The sequence below is a fragment of the Arvicola amphibius genome, chromosome 3 (genome assembly GCF_903992535.2).
Source record: "Arvicola amphibius chromosome 3, mArvAmp1.2, whole genome shotgun sequence".
Taxonomy (NCBI): Eukaryota; Metazoa; Chordata; class Mammalia; order Rodentia; family Cricetidae; genus Arvicola; species Arvicola amphibius.
Window position 1 is genome coordinate 5,550,595 of NC_052049.1, and position 23,448 is coordinate 5,574,042.

Sequence of the window (23,448 nt, forward strand, 5' to 3'; positions counted from 1 at the left end):
TCCCTCAAACCTGCTGGGCTGCCCTGCACCCCGAACCAACCTGTGCTCAGAGATGCAACCCCAGCACAGTAGTAAAACACTTGAGTCCAAATTGGAGAAGGAAGCACGTGAGAGTGTAAACTGCACAGAAGGGAAACAGAAAGCACTACAACAATCCTTGGCTGTGACGTCACAATATGTGAAACTACATTTCCCATAAGTCTGTGTAATGGAGATTCCCGTAGTCGCTGGGAGCATGTGACCTTGGGAAAGAATTGAAAGGAGCAATCTCTGCCCCTGGAGGAAGACACACAGAGAGTCAGGATGCTCTTAAAATCTTCAGCTTGGACACCTGGGAACCCCTCTAGAGTCAAGTCTCTTGCCAACCCTAAAATGGCTGCCTTAGTTAAGATATCTTCTTCCCTACTCCCATATCCACCCTTCCTCCACCTCAACCATCCCACTCCCCCAAACTCACCCCATCCTCCCCTTCTCACTTTTTCTCCCCATCTCCCCTTCTTTCCAAGCAACCCCCCCCCCCTTGTGCCCAACTTTTACCTGGCGATCTTGTCTACTTCCAATATCCAGGCGGATAAATATGTTTTTCTTTTGGTTCACCTTCTTATTTAGCTTCTCTAGGATCACAAATTAAAGGGGTTCCGAGGTGTCCAAGGGGATGTCCCCAGCTAGGTCCTTGGGCAGCAGAGGTGAGGGGGCCTGAACTTGCCTTCTCCCATAGACACACTGATGAATATCTTGCATATCACCGTAGAACCTTCATCTGGCGGTGGATGGAGATAGAGACAGAGACCCACATTGGAGCACTGGACTGAGCTCCCAAGGCCCAGATGAAGAGCAGAAGGAGGGAGAACATGAGCAAGGAAGTCAGGGCCGCGAGGGGTGAAGCCACCCACTGAGATGGTGGGGCTGATCTAATGGGAGTCACCAAGGCAGCTGGAATGGGACTGATGGAGCATGTGATCAAAGCGGACTCTCTGAATGTGGCGGACAATGAGGCTGACTGAGAAGCCAAGGACAATGTCACTGAGTTTTGATTCTACTGCATGGACTGGCCTTGTGGGAGGCCTAGTCGGGTTTGGATGCACACCTTCCTAGACCTGGATGGAGGAGGGAAGGCGTGGGACTTCAAACAGGACAGGGCACACCCTGACTTCTCTTAGGATTGAGAGAGAGGGGGAGGGGAGTAGGAGTGGGAAGGAAATGGGAGGATGGGAGGAGGTGGAAATTTTAACAAATAAATAAATAAATAATAAATAAATAAAATCTTCAGCTTGCAAACTGAGGTGTTTTGGATGTGAGTGGAGACCCTTACAGTTCTGTTTATTACATTTATTAGTTATTTTGTCACTTTACCAATGATTTCACACACACTGTATATAGAAACTTACTCCAGAGTAAAACATTCATTTAGACTGTTTTTACTTTGAGACTGAAAGACCCCCGCTCCCGCTACAGTGCCTACAATCAGCATGGGCTGCTGTAACGCCATTTTGCAAGGCTCACACACACAAGTATAAATTCAGGGAAGTTCAGGGTAAGGACAGAAACGCCCGGATTGCCAGACAGGATATCTGTGGTCAAGCGTCTGGCCTGGGAGGGGAACGGGAAGTTCTGGGGAAAACCACATGTACCCTAGATAGAGCCGAGTCAGTTATTATCAGATTTCCTCGTACTTGGGAGGAGCCTCATTTAACTGACCAATGAGATTCCTGTAACCATGCACTGCTCTGTATGCCTGCTTCTGCCGCCCTTTTTCCTATAAAAGGCCCATGCCAGGCCCCTGCCCGGCCTGTCGGCGCGCTAGTCCTCCGAAAGACTTTGCCGCCCGCAGGTACCTGTGTACTCCTAATAAACCTCTTCTCAACATGGGAAAGTCATTCTTAAGCCTTCTGAAATGAAATAAGCGCAGAGAGAGGCCGCTCGCACCCGCCGCCCGCTCGCACCCGCCGCCCGCTCGCACCCCGCCGCCCGCTCGCACCCGCCGCCCGCTCGCACCCGCCGCCCGCTCGCACCCGCCGCCCGCTCGCACCCGCCGCCCGCTCGCACCCCGCCGCCCGGCTCGCACACCGCCGCCCGCTCGCACCCGCCGCCCGCTCGCACCCGCTCTCCCGGGACCGCGAGTCTCAGCCTGGGACTGGCTGCTCTGTGGGCCTGCCTGCGCCCGGGTACCCGCCAGCATTTCTTGCTGCCTCCTGATTGGGACTCTCAGCAGCATTTTTAAATCATAAAAGGAAGGAAGACAGCCTTATATTGAAATGAAAAGAAGAAAAAGAAATAGGTAGCTGGGTGACGGGCAGGTTCCATGAAGTCAGCAGGACCTTGGTTTTAGCGCACAGTGCTAATAAGAGCAACACAACAGAGCACAACAAAATGCTGCCGAGGCTGGAATATGGAGAGCACATTCTGCTGCTGCGGTGTTTCGTTCTGGGGAGCCTTGATCTGTTTTGGTTTGTTGTTTTTCTGCCAGATGGAGAATTAAAAAGGAAACATCTCAACTGCAACTTGTAGCACCGGCAGAATCCCAACCACATCTGGGAGAATCCCCAGGAAAAGAAGGGGTTCTATTAGGGCAGAGAAAAGAGAACCCCAGCAGGGCACACAGAGGGAACCTCCACTTACCTGAGGCAACTTAGGAGCCTGACTCCCATCTCCCCAGGAAGATGTCTGGAGGATTTTTGAGGAATCTTTCTCCCCCAGGATGAATTGGAAACAGGGTGAAGGTGGTGGTAGGCCCACAATTTGGGGGTAAACATGTCTTCTTCCTTGAACATGTAGTGCGTGTCCTTCAGCAGGAGGGTCCTGCTGGCAGAGTAAAAGCCAGCCAGTCAGCACAGCCAAACTGCTGTTTGAAGCCACCAGGCTTCTTTTCTTTCTTTAAGGGATTTATTTCCTTCTACTTTAAGACTTTACCATGTGCATAAAGGTTATTTTAAGGACTTTTATTTTTGTCTCAACTCTATTCAGAGCCTGTTGTGGTAGGGTTGCTGCTATAGTGGAGACATATTGTCCTGGCTGCTACTCATTGTGTTTTTGAGCTGGCATCTGGGCACCTGGCATTGGGAAGATTATTATTCTAGGTGCTGATATCTGGTCTTGTCCTAATTGACTTCCTGTTTTGTTCCTTGGTTTCTGTCTTCTCTCTGGCTCATAAGGGAGTGTGGTAGCTGTGTGTTGTGTGTAGGAAAATCACCTTGGGTCCTGATAGGTATGGTCACTGGGGGATCAAGATAAAATACATTTCTGGGTATTGGGACCTGAGATTTAGGCACAAGGAAGGGCTGGATGTGGAGAGGCAGCTTCACAAGAGGCTGGGAAGCAGGGTGTTCCACAGGATCGGCTTAGTTAGGACCCTGGGTGTTGGGGCAGCAGGTGAGCACAGGCTGATGCTAAAGAGCTGGGGGTGAGACTGGGAGACTGGACCTGGAGGATGGAGGGAGAAGGATGATCTGCAGTTGGCCTGTTTCCCTGATCAGAGGGGACCATGGGTACCGAGGGAGTGCCTGCTGGAGCTGGGGCAGGATGGCAAATCAAGAGTGGAGGGAGAGAGGAAGGGGGAAGATCTGTGGCCTTTACGAGGAATGCGGTGGGATGGACTGCAGCGAGTGCTCTGCTGCAGAGCACCTCTCCCAAGGTCAGGTTCCCCAAGCTTGAATGCGACTTCATTGTACACCATCGGCTTTAACTGGTGAGTTTCCCTTATTCTGGTCAGTTTAACCATTTCTCCCAACCTAAGGAATTGACCATGAAGCTCCTGGAAATCTTTTGGTGTTCCTAGAAATGGGGTGACAGCCCCAAACCATGGTTTTTACAGCTACGCTTGTGCCCTTCACTGACATTCATCTCTGGATTGCTTCCCTTAGCAAAAATGTATTTGGATAACCCGTGGTCAGTCCTTCTGTGCCTGAGGGCCCAGGGTCTCTCAGATTCTTCTCTTTTTTTCTTTTCCTTTTTTTGCATCGTGAAAGTACACTTGAGCAGCAACTTGCTTCTCAAGCTCCCAGTGCACCTCAACTGGATACAATCAAGCTGTAGCATTCTACCTGTGGGCAGAGGAAACTCTCCTATAGGTTCTGGGGTATTTGCCACTGATTTACACCCCACCTATAGGGGGAGACATCCCATTAGAGACCTTGTGGAGTCACCGATTCACAGGTTTTCACGGTTTCTGCTATTGGTAGCAAGCCATCCAAGCCCATCAGTCCAGCCTCTCCCTTGAGATGCCTTTCAGAGGCCCTAAAACCCCGGACCTTAATGCCCTACTTCTTCAGCTCCTACCCTCACTCTGCCAGCGTCCCACTGGCTCCACTTTTATGGGAGCTTTCTAACTACTGTAGTGCACTGGCAAAGGGAAGGAGTTTCCTCAAAGTGTCCCGGCCACCGCTACTGCTGCCAACAAGATTGGTTGGATACACAAAGCGGCTATTTCCAATCCAGCCTTTTGCTTCCTGCTGCAGCTTGTGGCATGGTAGCTCAGCGACAGGGAGTATCACACCTCTAGGTCTCTCTTATTATTAAACTTAAAATCCCTGCAGCTCATAAATCACAGCTTTTTCATACAACATGTGACCACTGCCATTTTGACTGAGGTCAGGCAACCTTACCACCATCTTAACTGAAGTCAGGTGACTTCACCACCATCTTAACTGAGAGCCAGGTCAGGTGACTAAGCTCCACCATCTTTAATGAGGTATTCCCTGTCTGGTCCCCCAGTGCTGACTCTGTTGCATGTGTGTTTTGCGCGGTGGCATGCCTTTGGTAGGGCCCACGATGAGTATCCACTTTGCGCAATTTTTGTTCACTCTGTGTTTGTGTTTACATGTAACTTAAATACACCTATGTTTGCTGTTAAATGTTATAATTGTCTGTTCTTTGTATCTCATTCAGACTACAAAGCAATGTTTCATGTTTTAAATTGCTATGTACTTTTAAGTCTCTTAAAGTATGATATATTTAATGCAACCCTGATTTAAAATATATTAAGCTGTTCTCTACTATTGTCTGTTATGCCGTTAACCTTCTATTGCAAGCAGTTTTTTTTTTCTTTCTGTCTTTTTACAAGTGTAAATCTTACCTGCTAAGTTGAGAGCCAGTACACTTAAGCTTGGACCCAGCCCCTCAGGCAGATTCTTTGCTGGAATTATAACTTATCTATAACTGGTAAGCAGCCCTCAACAGCTCAGAGATCTCAGGAATATGGCATTTAAATATTTAATTACTAAAAGACTCTTCATTTCAAAAAGGGACAGGTTGGCTCCTAGCAGCAGCATTCTATTTCCTCCAAAGAAGACAGAGGACAAATGGGCACAGAACCACACCCATCTGCAGTTTGTTTCAACGTCCCAAGCACTGACCACTAGGCAAACTGAAGATCTCCAGAAGTGGACAGAATTGCTGGAACCCACAGTGTAGCTGCTCAGGTCAAGACAGGCTTGTCTTCCTACAGATTTCGTAGCCCACAGGATTTTCTGGAGCCTGACAGGCTCTGTGTGTCCTTCAGTCACCATGGAGGACCCTGAGGAGTCGCGGTAGGTCCCATCCAAGTAAGTTCTCTGTTGTTGTTTAATCAATAACTCAAGTAAGATTTTATCCTTCTAACAGATCTCTGATGCAGTTTGACAGCTGAGAGGTTTTGCCAGTTTAAAAGGACAACCTCACCAAACAAATTTCAACAAAATACAAATAAAAGACCTGTACGTAATAAAGAGTGAGGACAAGTACAAGTTGTCAAATTCCTCTCCCATGCTGCCTTCTTTAGTCTTAAAAATACTCTTCGTTGTGCAAAAACATCTGTCACAGTCAGTCTGACATAAACATGCTGCTGTTTAAAAACTTCTGTTTTCACAAACTGAAAATTCTTGTGAGTTCCAGGGAGCCAAATTGAAGGATCCACCTTAAACAGGTCAGATACAACCTCTCAATTCCCTGATCCTAATTTTTTTTTCCCTAAACTTAACTTTGTCCTGTGTTCTGACAATAGCTTAAACAGGTGTAAGAGACACCAGACATTTTTATACCACAAACACCGGACAGGAACAAACAGACTAGCTATGCCAGGATGTGACCAGCACCCAGCTTTCTCAGGCCCCACCCCAAGATGACACCCACAAATAAGTAGAAAGCAGTCTTGAGAATCTGCTTCCCCACTTCCTTTAACCTGTTGTGCCTAAACTCCCGCTTTTTTATTATAAAAAAGAGATGGGAATATAATGGTCTGTGCTATCCCTTTAAGAGACAACCCACACTCCCTCCCTTCCCCGTCTGCTGAGGCAAGCTGATCTTCAGCTTTTAGCCTGAGTCTTTTCCTCTTCTGTCTCCCTCTCAAAGAGGCACCTTCTGTCTCTCCCTTCTCCCCTTCCCTCTTCTCTCTCTGCTCTTCTCCCCCTTTCCCTCTATAACCCACTAAATAAATACACATCACTCTGCATGGCGTGCCTATCCATGTATGTTTCTCGCCCGCCACGTGGCTTCTCTACCCAGCACCCGCTGCCTTCAGAGACCTGTGGCACACCCATCTGTCTGTCTCTCCTCGTGAGACTGGCAGCTGTATTGAGGTCTCTCACCCACCACGTGGATCCCCGCCTGGGATTAGTGGCCCACTGCAGCTACTCAGGGAACTACGCCATCCCTGCCTGGGAGTGGCAGCTCTCAGTACTCGCTGTACTTCGGGGGACTTGCAGCGTGGTCTCATGGCCCACTGCCCACTGCTGCCACTCAGGGATCTGCAGCATCTTACATTTACCATTACACTAGCTCCTTGGTCAGCCTGGTTGTCTCCCTTGGAGCTGTCTGTCTGATGAGACCTACAGGGAATAATTCCTATAGCTTTAGGGAGATGGGAGGCTTTTAACAAGTCCACAATATAACCTGAGTTAGTTATGGATCCTTCTTTTGTCATAAGAAGACAACACTCCTTCCAGACAAATGTGTGGGACCAGAGTATATGGAAGGCATATTGGAGCCTGTGTAAACATTTAAAGATTGTCCCTTTGCTGACTGGGAGGTAGGGATAAGGGCTATTAACTCAACCTGGTGATTAATTGTATGGGCAGGGAGTGCCTTTGCCTTTAATACCCCAGTATCTGACACTATGGCATAGCCTGCTTTTATAGGTCCCCTCACATAAAAAGGATCTGCCATCTGTGTACAAGGTATAAGTGGCCGGGGACAGTTTGCCTTCCTGTATATGTGGGGGGTGAGGCAGTAAAACATCTAAGGTTTCTATGAAGGAATGGGAACGTTAGGTTGAGGAAGGAGATTTGAGATACTAAGGAGTGGGCAGCATTGAAAAGTGAATGTGGCATCTTCTTCTAGCGCCACCTTGAGGGAAAGAACTCAGGAAGGGGGTAGGGTTTGTAAGCCTTTATAAATTAAGATATGGGAGAGATTATGGAGAGAAGACAGTGGTGTGGTGACCCAAAGGTTAGTTTCTTTGACTCACGGATCAGAAGCTCAGTGGCCGCTAAAGCCCATGTGCAGGGTGCCCAGCCCTGAGTAGTGAGGTCCGCTTCTTTGACAGGTATGCTACAGGTGCAAAGGAAGGTCTCAGCTGATGTCCTAGGACGCTAAGGGTATATCCCTTCTCTGTTAAATAGAGGGAGAGAAATGACGAGTTAAATCATTAAATCTGGGAGATGAAGAGCTGGGCCTGGATAAGGGCTTGTTGGAGTCTCTGAAAGGGGTTTAAGAATGATATGGAGAAGGGGAGCTGCTCATATAATGGGTGGGTGAAGAGAGAAAAAGATGGGATCCAGGAAAGCAGGAAGCCAGCTAGTCCTAGGAATGATAAAACTTTTTTTTTTTTTTTTTGTAGAAGGAACAGCAAAGGCCTGAATTAGTTTTTGTCTAGGGTAATAGCTTTTTTTACAGTACCAATGAAATTACCTGGAGCCACACAAGAAATCCACTTAGGAGTTTATTAGAGGGGGTGTACACAGGAGTGGGGAAGTCAATATGCAGAGAGAGAGAGAGGAAGATGGCGCATCCAGCTTTTAAAAACTGCCTAGCAAATGTGCACAGGGGGGGTTGTGTGGCTACGTCATATGCAGATGACAGGGCTCAAGCATGTGTGCAAAGGCTTAGGTGAGTCATATGTGGATCCATCTACCCATGGGTCATGCAGGAGCCCTTAAACATCCCCAGGGGGCATTAGGCACTTCTGCCTGAGGGCTTCTATGTACATGCAGGACCACTAGAACCCAGAAATATCAGCCTTATGTGGTTGAAATCATTACAGTGAATGATAAAGAAACGTTCTTTTCTCAATTCCTCAAATTCTACGGTTGTTGACTTAGTTGTGAACATTTTTCTTTGTTTATGACAGCAGTTCCTTACCTGTGGGTAACAGACCCACTTGGGGGTCAAAAGATCTTCTCAGAGGGGTCACCTAAAACCACCCTGATTCTTAACAGTAGCAAATGTTAGGTTAAGGTGTAGAAAAGACAAACAATTTTTACGGTTGGGGATAACAACGGTATTAAAGGATGTCAACTTTAGGTTGAGATCACTGGTTGAAGGTACGAGGAGTCCTAAAGGCACTGGTTCACCATTCACTGCTGTGTTGTGTCCGTCTGGGATAGATACTAAAGGAGGCCATGTTGGTTGATGGTAACATATATCACTGTATTTTTCACAAGCACTATGGCTTTCTGTACTAGGATTCTTTCGTCTGGGTAAGGTCGGGATGACTCCAAAGGCATCTATCACATTCACGCTATTTGTATGGTTTTGATCAGAATATTTTTGATATCTTTTAGGGTCCTCAAGAAGCATAAACAATTTTTGAATATATTAAATTATGAATATCTAAATTTTTGCATCATTTCACTGAAGTTTGAATGACCATGTCCTGAGGAACACAAAAGCTTATGAAACAGTTTTTTAAAATTTACGACACTAGTGCAATTTCTCTCCAGTATGAATTATCAGCTGTTTCAGAATTTCTTTGTATAAAAATGCCTCGGCGCCACAGTTCACAGGGCTCCTCTGACAAGAACTGTTAGATGTTTGTTTAAATCCAGAAGACTGGTGGATAAACTTGCGGTTCTCCGTCATACTCGTCCTCTCCAGTATGAATAGTCTGCTGTTGAGATGTCATGTGTAAACACTAAAGGCTTTGCCACATTTTTCGCACTTGTAGGGTTTCTTCTCCAGAATGAATTCTTTGATGTTCCTTAAGGTTTCAGGTACAGTTGGGAGGTTTGCCATTGTAGATATTGTAAGGCTTTTGCCCAGTGTGAGTATTTAATCCTGAGCTTAGGTATGTAAACAGGACAGTTGCTTTCCCTTCCCAGCTACCCAGACACAAATAGTCACACAGAAACTATATTAATTACAACATGTTTGGCCAATGGCTCATATTCCTAGCTAGCTCCTTACATTCTTAATTAGCCCACTTCTATTAAGCTATGTATCACCACGAGGCTGTGATTACTGGCAATATTCCGGCATCATTCTCTTTTGGCAGTCACATGGCTTCTCCTTGACTCTACCTACTTTCTCTTTCTAGCTTTGTTTCCCAGATTTCCATTTAGCATTAGGATATCCCACATAATTGAAAGGTTTTTATCTAGAATTATTTTGATATCTTTTAGAGTTTTAAGAAATAGAAAACATTTTATGAACATTTTGGCATTTGTATTATTTCACTGAAGTTTGAAATACTTGTCTTGAGAAGCCACTCAAAAGCTCATGTTTTCAAAAATTGATGACACTAATGACATTTCTCTCCAGTATAGTGATCAGGTGATTCAAGACTTCTTAGTAAGTACAAAAAAAATCTTGGCACATTGTCCACAGGGTTTCTCTCACAAAGGAATTCTTTGGTGTTGGTTAAGACCAGAAGGATCATGGAGGACCTTGCCATTCTCCACACTCCTGATGTCTCTCTCTAATACGAAAAGCCTGGTGTTAAGAATGTGTGGTCAAGTTCTAAAGTCTTTCCACATTCCTTGCTCTTGTGGTTTTCTCCTTAGTGTGAGATATTTGTGCAGAGTTAGTATGACTTTTTACAACAGGGCTTTTCATATTCTTCACAGTAGGGTTTCTTTCCAGAATGGATTATTAAAAATGAAAAAGAATCCATGAAAGTTTTAAAGACATTGCCAACATACTTAAACACTTGTAGGGTTTCTCTCAAATATGAAAGAGCTGTGTGTTTTTGAAAGTAATGATGATAAATGGAAGGCTTTGCCACATACTTCCCAGTTGTAGCGTTTCTTTCTTGGATGCTCATGTGTTTAGGTGGTCATACTGAATGACTGAAGGCTTTCTCTCCTGTATGAATGCTCGTGTATACAGAAAGTCATAATGAAACACAGAAGCCTTGCCCACATCCTTGTGTGGTTTCTTGCCTGTATGAATTCTCCTCATGTAGTTTAAGTAAAGGTTGCAGCACAGGATCTTAACACATACTTCCAACTTCTAGGGTTTCTCTCCTGTATGAGTCCTCTTGTGTGAATAAAGTCCTGATGGACTCCTGTACGATTTGCCACATAAGTCACACTTGAAGGGTATCTCTCCTGAATGAGTACTCTTGTGTGAATAAAGTCCCGATCGACTCCTGTAAAGATTTGCCACATACTTTACACTTGAAGGGTTTCTCTCCTGAATGAATCCTCTTGTGTAGAAGAGAGTCGTGATGGACGGTCGAAGGCCTTGCCACACACTTCACACTGTAGGGATTCTCACCTGTATGAATTCTCATGTGTTCAGAAAGTTGTGATGGTTACATAGAAGGCCTTGTTACATACTTCACATTTGCAGGGTTTCTGTCCAGTATGAATCTTCTTGTGCAGAGAAATTCCTGATGGAGTAGTTGTAGCCTTTGCCACATATTTCACATTTATAAGGTTTCTCTCCTGTATGAATCTTCTTGTGTAGAGAGAGTCGTGATGAACGATTGAAGGCCTTCCCACACACTTCACACTTGTAGGGATTCTCACCTGTATGAATTCTCCTGTGTTCAGAAAGTTGTGATTGAACATGGAAGGCCTTGCCACACATTTCACACAGGTAAAGTCTCTGGCTAGTATGAACCCTCTTGTGTACAGATAGTGATGATGGATTGAGGAAGGCTTTGTCACACTCATCACACTGGTAGGGCTTCTCTCCTGTATGAACCATTCTGTGTTTACAAAGTAATGAGAGAGCATGGAAGGCCTTGCCACACACTTCACACTCATAGGGTTCTCTCCTGTGTGAATCCTTTTGTGTCAGAAAGTCGGGATTGACGACTGAAGCCCTTGCCACATACTTCACACTCATAGGGTTTCTCTCCTGCATGAATCCTTTTGTGTTTAGAAAACCGTGATTGACGGTTGAAGCCCTTGCCACACACCTCACACTGGTAGGGTTTCACTCTTGTATGGATTTTATTGTGTAGAGAAAGTTTTGATGGAAAACAGAAAGCCTTGCCACATACCTCACACTGGTAGGGCTTCTCTCCTGTGTGAATCTTTACTGTGTATAGACAGTTGTGATGGATATTGAAGGCCTTGCCACATGCTTCACACTTGTAGGGTTTTTTCTGTTCTATGAATTTTCATGTGTAGATAGAGTCGTAATGGAAAATAGAAGGCATTCCCACATACTTCACACTGTAGGGTTTTCTGTCCTGTATGAACAATTTTGTGTTTTGAAAGTAATGATGGAGCATGAAAGGCCTTGCCACATACTTCACACTTGTAGGCTTTCTCTCCTGTGTGAATTCTCTTGTGCACACAAAATAACGATGGAGAAGGCAAGGCCCTTACCACATTCTTCACACTTATATGGCTTCTTTCTTAAATTAATTTTCTGGTGGCTAATAGGTTGTGAGTTCCAAGGAGGGGGCTTTGCCACATTCTTTGCCAGTAGAGTGTTTGTTTTCCTGGTGAGTAAAAGTTGAGAAATGAATGAAACCTGAGCAAAATTCTCTATATTTCTGTTTATTTTTTAAAAACAGAAACATTGGTTCAGACCTGTATTTTTCAATATTAATAATGTTACATTCATATTCTAAAGATGCATTCAGTGCATCCTAATTAAACCACCAAGATAGGTTGAAATTACATAACTAGAAGGTGAACAACAAAGACCAAGACAACATAGAACATAGAAACAAATGAATATGAATCAATGGTCAAACATTAGGGAAGGCACAACATCAACCATTATGAAAACAAACTATGATGCTAATGTAAATGAGACACTTAAAAACATATAGAAATTTTATGTCCAGATGAACACAAGTGTAAATGTAGTTTAAGTTGGAAGACACATAATTTAGTAGTTCATAATACATCCTAAATGCTTAGTTTTCAAGTGTATGAAAATTGGGCTGAAATAAGTAGAAAACTGTGCATTTCCAATATTAAATAGTATATTTAAAGGATTGGAGACAGGAGGATTATGCACATCTCATGTATGAGGATCGACTGACCAAATTAATAAAAAAAAATACATAGTGTTTATGTAGAAATTACAGAAGTTTAGTCAGTTACTGTAAGCATAAGCTGATCCTGATGGGAGAAGACAAAGCATAACAGAATCAATGCATCATAAACATCCTCTTCTCACAGTAAAATACAAAAGGAGATCCTTTAAAACCTTATGTACATCAGAACATTGTGAGTCAGTGTTGGGATAAAGCCTCCTTTCCTGCAAATTTCTCACCCCTGGCCTCTGTCCCCTCATTCCTACACACCTGTTTTCATGGCAGCTGCTGACTTGTCTCTTCATGTCCTGAAGGTCCTCGTCCTTGCTCCAAAAATGTGATCAGGTATGGCTTAGAGGAGGCAAGTCCTGTTCATGGGAAAAGAGAACATCATTATTAGTATATTCTCCTAGGAATCACATGTCCTGTCTAGAACTGTATATATAAAGAAAGAATGGATATAATCAATGATTATAGAGGATTAGTTCTTTATGAATTTCCTGACAGTGCCATCAGAATTTTTAGGAGGAATTTAGGTTTTGCAGGTCCTGAGCTTCATGTCCCTCAGTTACAAAGAAAGATATTAAAATCAAAGGGTGTGGTATTCTTTTTAACATGGATGCTTCCCACTCATGCCACTTACTTTATGACATTACCCCCAACATAAAGGATACATCTAAAAAAAAAAAGGAAAGGTGTTATGGACACGAGAAAAAATAAAATCATTCTAAGGCATATGAATAGTCTCCTTAATTTCCCTAAAATTTGCCCCATAAGTTTCATTGTTTGAAGCACAAGCACCCTTGAGATACTGTAGAAAGAAATCAAGTTTGATGCTGACAGTTAATTAAGAGTTCACTATGGAAGATTCCCTCACCCATGTGGTAGAATATTACTTCAATGTGTGTTGATTTTGTTCATCCCCTGGAACATGTGATTAACGATGGAAAGATCTGTTACATTTGTTTGACTAAATAAAATTCACCTGTGCTCAGGATGCTGCGTCAGCAACTAGTGACTGGAAGAGGTAGGAAGGAGCCAGGTGGAGAAGGGCTTTTAAGTCCGGGGTGTGGAGAATAATGAGGGCTTTTTCATAGACACAGCAAGGAGAGGAGGTGAGCTATTCGCTATACTTTCCCTCTGCGGAGAGGAAGTCCAGCTCAGCCTCTGAGTCTTGAGTTCTTAGGAGGACAGAGATTTATATGAGTTTCCCTTCATAGCTTTCAAAGAGGCGGGTGCATGAGGGAAACAGAATTTTCTCAGGTATGGCTCTTGTGGCACACCCCTGCTGATAATGCTGGAGCTGCAGTTCCTGCTTAGGAGAGTCAGGGATTAACAGGCAGCAACGATTTAAAAAATAGGACAACCCACCCAGGAACACAAGGTTGCTGAATTCTCCAACATCACATCCCTGTACAAATTCCACTGATCAGGGTCCAGCAATTCACACTCCTCTGCAGAGAAATCAATGGCCCACATCACTGAATGACACCATTTCCTGAAATGAAGAAAAACGAATAAATACTATATGTTATCCTAATTAAAAAACACAATAAAAGCACAAATAACAAGAGGCATATGTATTCTGGATATAAATCTAAAGGTCACCAAGAGTGAGAAGAGAGCTAAAAGCCCTTCTGATATAAGTAAAAAATATCCCTGAACAAGGCCTGATGCAGTACTGTGATGCTGCACAGTATTCATCATTAAGGACAGTTGAATGACAGAAGATCCTAGAAACTACAATGGAAAATTTACTTTTAAGAACCATAAAATGGAGAGTGAGTGTATCTCCAGAAGAGGACTGTTCAGGCTGGAGAGATGGTTTAGTAGTAAAAAGCCCTGACTGCTCTTCCAAAGGACCTGGGGTGGATTCTCAGGAGCCAGGATTCTCATGGCTGCTCACAACTGTCTGCAACTCCAGTTCCATAGGATCAGACAAGGCCTTATACAAGGACACTTGCATTACAACCATGCATACAACATTAATAAATAAATAATAAAAATCTTGAGATAAAATAAGGATTTTGTCCCGTGCTAGTATCATAATACAGCAAACATAACATAGATTTCTAACATTACAGAGCTATGGAGATGGAGAGGGAAGCGCTCAACCCATATCAACAACCACACATGATATATACAATGCGGGTGCAGATCTGATCCAGCAATTCTGGGCTGAGGTTTGGGCAAACTGACAAAAGAACTCATTTAAATGATTCATGACTTTTAATGAAAGAGTGGGATAAATACAGGTTCTTTTCAATATCCTGTGACAGTGTTTAATACACTTAGTGAAATATTTGTTTAGATCCAAAGAATGAAATATTCAGAGCAATACTTGTTCCACTTTATTATCATAGGAACTAATATAACGAGACCCCATGGAGGAGGAGAGAAACATTCTTCTCAGTCATTTGTGTAAACAATGGGGATGGGAGACAAAGGAAACAAAATAAGAAATTTTCATTTACTACAGTATACTACACATATGATTCAACTCTTGTTCAGGAATATAGGTCTGTAACAAAACACTGCAAAAATAGAAATTTTCAAATAGTGCGACGTGGTTTGCTTCCATCTGGACTGATGACCTCATCAGGATGAAAACAGCCATGTGTTCAGAAGCCATCTTTTTTTTTTTTTTTGGTTTTTCGAGACAGGGTTTCTCTGTAGCTTTGGAGCCTGTCCTGGAACTAGCTCTTGTAGACCAGGCTGGTCTCGAACTCACAGAGATCCACCTGCCTCTGCCTCCCGAGTGCTGGGATTAAAGGCGTGCGCCACCGCCGCCCGGCCAGAAGCCATCCTTAGAAAAATTGAAGAACACACGCCATATGACTTCACCATCATTTGGATTAAGATGACCATGATGTATAAAATCAACTACGCTGCACGTATAAAACTGACTAGTACAACTGTCCCCTTTAGGTTTTATTGTAATTTTTATAGACCAAACTGTCAACAGCAGGTCTCTAATGGGTTTTAGATTAGAATGGATTTTATATACCATTAAATTCCCAAGGTTATAATGATTGTTCAAGTTGACAAAAAACTGACTGAGAGATGTATGTCTAACAATTTAGGTCTTTGTGAAGTGAAAGCTTAACCACTTATTTCTTTGTTAACATTAGACTTCTAAAATTTTAAAGTTAAAAAAAAAACCAAGATATGTTTTATGAGTGAGGCCTAAATTCCTAAGGTCTACTCAGGCTAGCAGAAACCAACTTAAAGAAATATGACTAGCATTTTTGTCTTTACAAACTAGAATTACATTTTAAAGTTTTACTTCAATGCTAAGGGATCTTCAATTCAAATTTTTAAGGCTCAAGCTTAACACGAATAAAACTGTAAAATCCTCATCTTACAGAAGCTGCTAACGTAATATAAATTGTGACAATTAAACACACAAGTTAATGGTCAGTCACCTTATAGAAGATTCAATTCTTCCATGTGCTCAGAACTATGGAGTTAAACTTAGCAAAAATGTAATTCATTTACAAGAATAAGTTTTAGTTTTCCATACATGTTTTCGAATAGAGAAGTAAGTAAATACAAAGAAAGCTTGTTTAAATTCAGGCATACTTAATAGATGGTCCTCAAAATCCTTAGAGAGCCATTGAATATGACATTTAAAATATTTATTAATTGACACAGACGCCATCTGGATTACACTTCCTGCTCTAACTTCTCCTTCTCAGATCTCTGATATTGAAGGAAAACTGTAGATTGATCCACTTAACAGCAACATTAACAAAATAAATGAATAAATAACATTCCTTTTTATTTATTTATTTTTTTAATGCCTATTTATTTTGGATTTTGGAGACAGGGTTTCTCCATAGCTTTGGAGCCTGTCCTGGAACTAGCTCTTGTAGACCAGACTGGCCATGAACTCAGAGATCTACGTACCTCTGCCTCCCAAGTGCTATGATTAAAGGCGTGCACCACCACAGTCTTGCTAATACTGATGTTCTCTCCTGGCACAAAAATTTAAAATAACAATGTAATCAGATTTGAGATAGAAATGAAAAACCTAATAAGGAGTAAAAGGAATTTATAAAATATTTAATAGTATTTCCTCTGGGCAATATGATGCTTAAGAAACGCAAAGATAATGGCACGTTCTCGAAATTTCCTAAGAAGCCAAAATGGTTGAACGGAAATTACAAGTTTAGAAGTTAAAATTTCTTAAAATTTTCACCTCTAGTTATTTTTGGTACAGACTGAGAATCTATTCCATCAGACTATCTTCAGAGTGGAGTAAAAACTCACACCTGCCAGCTAGTTTTTCCTCCACGGAACAGTTAGGCATTGAGATTGTTCACATTTTTTTAATCATTTACAATATCAGCTGGATATATACTTTAATATTTACTTGAAAAACTTAAGAATTTTCTATTTTTCTCACAACTTCTATGTATCCTGTTATCTAATAGGAAGAAATTCCTGAGCTCCAAATTGAAATTGTCCTAAATATTAAAGACTTATAAATAATCAGACTCTGGCAAGGGAGATTAAAGGGGGTTGACAAACACCTACCCTCTAAGAAAGGAATCATTTTCTACAGTATAAAGGCATTATTTTATTCCAAGCTTCTAATGCATAACTAGTAATAAAGAGACGTCAGATTGATGTCTGAAACTACGTCTGTCTATGTACTGAACCTTCTCTGTGAGAGATCTGTGATAAAATTCACTAGGGTCATGTATAGCGCATCTCCCTGACCCCGGGCAAGCTGGAAAGTGAGCTCCCAGCACAGCCTCAGGGGCGGGCAGCCAGCCGACCCGCACTGTCCGGGAGCGAGATCCCGGGAGGACTGGAGCCGCAGGGGACCCAGCACCGACCCCATCGCCCTCTCCCTAGCGCGGACCTAAATCCTGACTGGATGGCGCAGCCTAGGTAGGAACAGCAAATCCAAAGTGAGTTTCTTTCTGCTTCCCATGGGCCCGTGTCCACTCCTTCCACGATCACCTACCGGCTCCCCCTGCACGATCCCTCAGACCTGCTGGGCTGCCCTGCACCCCGAACCAACCTGTGCTCAGAGATCCAACCCAAGCAGGGTAGTAAAACACTTGAGTCCAAATTGGAGAGGGAAGCGCGGGGGGTGAAATGCGCGCAGAAGGAAATCAGAAGGCGACATTGCGATCCATGATTGTGACTTCACAATGATTAAAACTACATTTCCCATAAGTCCGCGTAATAGAGCTCCGGTAGTGGCTGGTTTCATGTGACCTTGGGAAAGAATTGCCACAACCACTTGCTGCTGCTGCTGGAGGGAGACCGGCTTGGGTGGTCAGGCTGCTATAAAATCCTCAGTGAATGGAGACCTCGCAGCAATGTTTATTACATTTACTAGGGCTTTTTGGGTCACTTTACAGTGATTTCACACACAGGTCTGCTTGTTTTAGAAACTTACTCCAGAGTAAAACATTCATTTTGACTTTTTACTTTGAGATAATTATAAGAAATTCACATGGGAAAGTCACTGCTAAGACTTTTAAATGAAATATGACTAGAGGCCTGGTGGCCACCTGGTGTCTGCCTCTTATGAGCAGAGTCCCCAGGATCATAGCTCCAAGGCTGCCTGATCTCCAGGGTGAGTTCAAAGCAGGCCTGGGCAATTTAAGAAATGCATGTATATTCCAGGAGGTGGTGGTATAAAAGCAAGAGGGAGAGAGGGGGAGGGAGGGAGGGAGGGAGAGGACAGGGGGGGGGAGGGAGAGGAAAGGGGAGGGAGGGAGGTAGGGCTGGCGGTGAGGGAGTGAGAAGAGATGGATAGAGAGCTAGAAGCGAGATAGAGATAGAGGATAGATAGAGTCGATCGCGATAGGTAATAGGCAGGTCGCTGGGTGCTGTGCAGGTTTCCATGAAGTCAGCAGGACCTTGGTTTTAGCGCACAGTGCTAATAAGAGCAACACAACAGAACACAACAAAATGCTGCCGAGGCTGGAATATGGAGAGCACATTCCTGCTGCTGCAGTATTTCGTTCTGGGGAGCCTTGATCTGTTTTGGTTTGTTGTTTTTCTGCCAGATGGAGAATTAAAAAGAAAAAAATCTCAACTGCAACTTGTAGCACCGGCAGAATCCCAACCACATCTGGGAGAATCCCCAGGAAAAGAAGGGGTTCTATTAGGGCAGAGAAAAGAGAACCCCAGCAGGGCACACAGAGGGAACCTCCACTTACCTGAGGCAACTTAGGAGCCTGACTCCCATCTCCCCAGGAAGATGTCTGGAGAATTTTTGAGGAATCTTTCTCCCCCAGGATGAATTGGAAACAGGGTGAAGGTGGTGGTAGGCCCACAATTTGGGGGTAAACATGTCTTCTTCCTTGAACATGTAGTGCGTGTCCTTCAGCAGGAGGGTCCTGCTGGCAGAGTAAAAGCCAGCCAGTCAGCACAGCCAAACTGCTGTTTGAAGCCACCAGGCTTCTTTTCTTTCTTTAAGGGATTTATTTCCTTCTACTTTAAGACTTTACCATGTCGAGTCCAGCCTGGTCTACTAAAGCTAGCTCTAGGACAGGTTCCAAAGCTACAGAGAAACCCTGTCTCGAAAAACCAAAAAAATAGACTTTACCATGTGCATAAAGGTTATTTTAAGGACTTTTATTTTTGTCTCAACTCTATTCAGAGCCTGTTGTGGTAGGGTTGCTGCTATAGTGGAGACATATTGTCCTGGCTGCTACTCATTGTGTTTTTGAGCTGGCATCTGGGCACCTGGCATTGGGAAGATTATTATTCTAGGTGCTGATATCTGGTCATCTCTTTTGTTCCTTGGTTTCTGTCTTCTCTCTGGCTCATAAGGGAGTGTGGTAGCTGTGTGTTGTGTGTAGGGAAATCACCTTGGGTCCCGATAGGTATGGGCACTGGGGGATCAAGATAAAATACGTTTCTGGGTATTGCGACCTGAGATTTAGGCACAAGGAAGGGCTGGATGTGGAGAGGCAGCTTCACAAGAGGCTGGGAAGCAGGGTGTTCCACAGGATCGGCTTAGTTAGGACCCTGGGTGTTGGGGCAGCAGGTGAGCACAGGCTGATGCTAAAGAGCTGGGGGTGAGACTGGGAGACTGGACCTGGAGGATGGAGGGAGAAGGATGATCTGCAGTTGGCCTGTTTCCCTGATCAGAGGAGACCATGGGTACTGAGGGAGTGCCTGCTGGAGCTGGGGCAGGATGGCAAATCAAGAGTGGAGGGAGAGAGGAAGGGGGGAAGATCTGTGGCCTCCACTAGAAATGCGGTGGGGATGGATTGCAGCGAGTGTTCTGCTGCAGTACTGGGGAGTAGACTGGAGTACTGGGCTGATGCAGGGAATGCAGGGAGAGGTGAACAGCTGCAGTTAGTCTACCTGCTTCTCTATCCGGAGTGGACTGCGGGTTCCAGAAAGAGTGTGATGTTGGGGAGTGGGATAAAGCAATGAGTAAGGATGTGGGTTAGGAGGTTAAGATCTGTGTGATCCCCTGGAGGTGGGGGCAGGGAAGAATGGGGCACATGAACAAATGGTGTGCAGAGCTAGAGATGAAAACGGGGCTTTGGGTTTGGGGAGCTGGCGGAGAGGTGAAGATCTGTAGGTATGTCTTGTTTATGCTATAAGAAATAGAGATTGCCTATAGATCAGAGGGCAGAGCTCGTCACAGGTAACCATAGAGATCAGTAGGCCTGTACAAACAGACAGGAAGTTGTATGGCTGGGCAGAAAGAGGAATAAAGGTGGGAGGAGTCAGTAAGTCAGCCCTGTTCTGCTGAGGAATTAGGAAAGAGTTCCCTGTGGCTTGCTCCTTTCACTCTGTGATATTTCAGCATTTCCCCTGATATCTGGCTCCGGGTTTTTATTAATAATACCAATTAGAACTTGTGCAAAAATTGGGACCCAACTTTCCAGCATGAACCCATGAAAAAGCTACTTGTCTGTGCTTGCACTCCTACAACTGATAATTACCTTCAGTAATGTAGCAAGATACAAGATTAATGAAAAAAATCAGTAGCCCTAATATATACAGATGATTAATGGGCTGAGAAGAAATCAGAGAAACACCAACATTCACAATAGCCACAATAACATGAAATACATTGGCGATAAGTCTAACCAAATAACTGAACAGAACTTTAAATATACGAAGAAATCAAAGTAGATATCAGAAAATAGAAAGATCTCCTATGTTCTTAAGATAGGTAGGATTAACGTAGTAAAAATGTTTTTCACTTTATGAAAAGCAATGCTCAGCCAAATCCCAAGACAATTCTTCACAACCTCAAAAGCAAAATACTCAATTTCATATTGACCCCCCCCCCAAAAAAACTATGATAGCCAAGAGTCCTGTACAAGAAAGGTACTTCTGGAAGCATCACTAGTCCTAATTCCAAGTTCTAATGTAGACACATAGTAATGGAAACAGCTTGTTAGTGGCATAAAACAGACAGGTGGACCAATGGAATTGAATCAAAGACATTGATATTTAATCCACACTCCTGTGATCACCTGATCTTTGACAAAGAAGATAAAATTATACAATTAAAAAAGGAGAGGATCTTCAATAAATGGTGCTGGCATAACCGGATGTTTACATGTAGAAGAATACAAATAGTTCCATATCTATCTCATGAACAAAACTCAAGTCCAAATCGGTTAAAAACCTCAATATAAATCCAGCCACACTGAACCTCCTAGAAGAGAAAGTGGGATTTCTCTTTTATGGAAATAGCTTGGGATTCCACCCACGGAATGGGTTGCCTACAGAACATTTTGGTGGAGGTTGTAAGCATGTCTTGTTTTATTCTAGCATCAGTATGTATAACTATAAATTTAGCCTGTGACTTTCAATTGTGTGGCTCCCTGCCTGTGATGAGCAGCCTCTGGAGACCTGCAGCGTGGTCTCATTGCATGCCCATCTGTCTGTCTTTCCTTGTGGGACTCACTGCCACTTATGGACCCACTGCAGTCACTTGGGGAACTGTGCCGTCCCTGCCTGGGTCTGGCTTCTCTCGGGACCCACTCTCCACTGCTGCCACTTGGGGATCTGCAGCATTTCTGGTGCTGCAGCCACTTGGGGATCTGCAGCATTTTACTTAATCCATTAAATTGGTGCCATGAAACTCGGGAGGCTCTCCTGCTGAGCTCCTCTCCCCGTATCAGCATCCAAAACCAGATATTTTTTCCACAACAACCACATGTTCCAGATACCGGAATGCAATTTCTATGCACACCACCACCTTCAGTTTGTGGCTTTCCCCCATTCTGGTCAGTTTAACCATTTTTCTGAACCCTAGGAATTGACTTTTGAGCTCCCGGGAATCTTCTGGTGTTCCTAAAATGGAGGGACAGCCCCCAACCATGTTCTTTATGGCTACAGTTGTGCCCTTCACTGACATTCATCTCTGGATTGCTTCCATTGGCTAAAATTGTATTTGGACAACACAGGGTCGGTCTTTCTGTGCCTGGGGAATCAGGGACCCGCAGATACTTCTCTTTTTTTCTTTCTCTTTTCTTTTTTCTCCTGCTGTAAAAGGCTGCCCCAGCAGACACTAGCCTCTCTAGCTTCCAAGTCACCCCTACCGGATCCAGTCAGGCTGTAGCATCCTACCTGTTGGCAGAGGACGCTCTGCTACAGGTCTTGCGGAGTTTGCCACCACAGAGTACTATAACCAGCAAATTAACAAAATCAGAAATGAAAAGGGGGGCAGAACAACAGACATGGAGGAAATACAGAAAATCGTCAGGTCATATTTCAAAAACCTGTACTCCACAAGTCTGGAAAACTTAAAGGAAATGGACAACTTTCTTGATAAACATCACTCACCAAAATTAAATCAAGACCAGATAAGCAAATTAAAGACCTATAACTGCTGGACAAATAGAAACAGTCATCAAAAGTCTCCCAACCAAAAAAAGCCCAGGACCAGATGGTTTCAGCTCAGTACAGACTTTCAAAGCGGAACTAATACAAATACTCCTCAAATTATTTCACACAATACAAACAGAAGGAACATTGCCAAACTCTATCTATGAGGCTACAATTACCCTGATATCCAAACCACAGAAAGACATTACTAAGAAAGAGAATTATAGACCAATCTCACTCATGAACATCGATGCAAAAATACTGAATAAAATACTGGCAAATCGAATCCATCAGAACCATCATCCACCATGAGCAAGTCAGCTTCATCACAGAAATGCAGGGATGGTTCAATATACAAAAATCTGTCAACGTAATCCACCCTATAAACAAACTGAAAAATAAAAACCACATGATCATCTCATTAGATGCCAAAAAAAGCTTTTGACAAAATGCCATATTCCTTCATGATAAAAATCTTGGAAAGAGCAGGGAGACAAGGAAGGAACATACCTTAACATAATTAAGGCAATATACAGTAAACCAACAGCCAACATCAAACTAAACGGAGAGAAACTCCCAGCGATTCCACTGAAATCAGGAACAAGATAAGGTTGTCTACTCTCTCTATATCTATTCAATATAGTTCTTGAGGTCCTAGCTAGCCAAATAAGACAACAAAAAGAGATCAAGGAGATACAAATTGGAGAAGAAGTCAAACTCTCACTATTTGTTAATGATAGTTGACATAAGCAACCCCCCAAAATTCTACCATAGAACTTCTACAACTCATAAACACTTTCAGTAATGTAGCAGGATACAAGATTAAATCAAAAAAATCAGTAGCCCTCCTGTACACAGATGATAAAAGGGCTAAGAAAGAAATCAGAAAAACATCATCCTTCACAATAGCCACAAGTAGCATAAAAAACTTGGAGTAACTCTAAACAAACAAGTGGAAGACTTGTATGACAAGAACTTTAAATCTTTGAAGAGATTGAAGACACCAGAGTGGAAAGATCTCCCATACTCTTGGGTAGGTAAAATTAACATAATAAAAATGGCAATCTTACCAAAAGCAATCTACAGATTCAATGCAATGCCCATCAAAATACCAGGAAAATTCTTCATAGACTTTGAAAGAACAGTACCCAAATTCATATGGAAAAGCAAAAAATCCAAAATAGTGAAAACAATCTTGTACAATA

General features: G+C 43.3%; 1 pseudogene; it reads right to left on the reverse strand.

Moving 5' to 3' along the window:
- Positions 1–9,167: 9,167 nt before the first annotated feature.
- Positions 9,168–23,448, reverse strand: part of LOC119808881 — a 31,621-nt pseudogene continuing 17,340 nt past the window's right edge.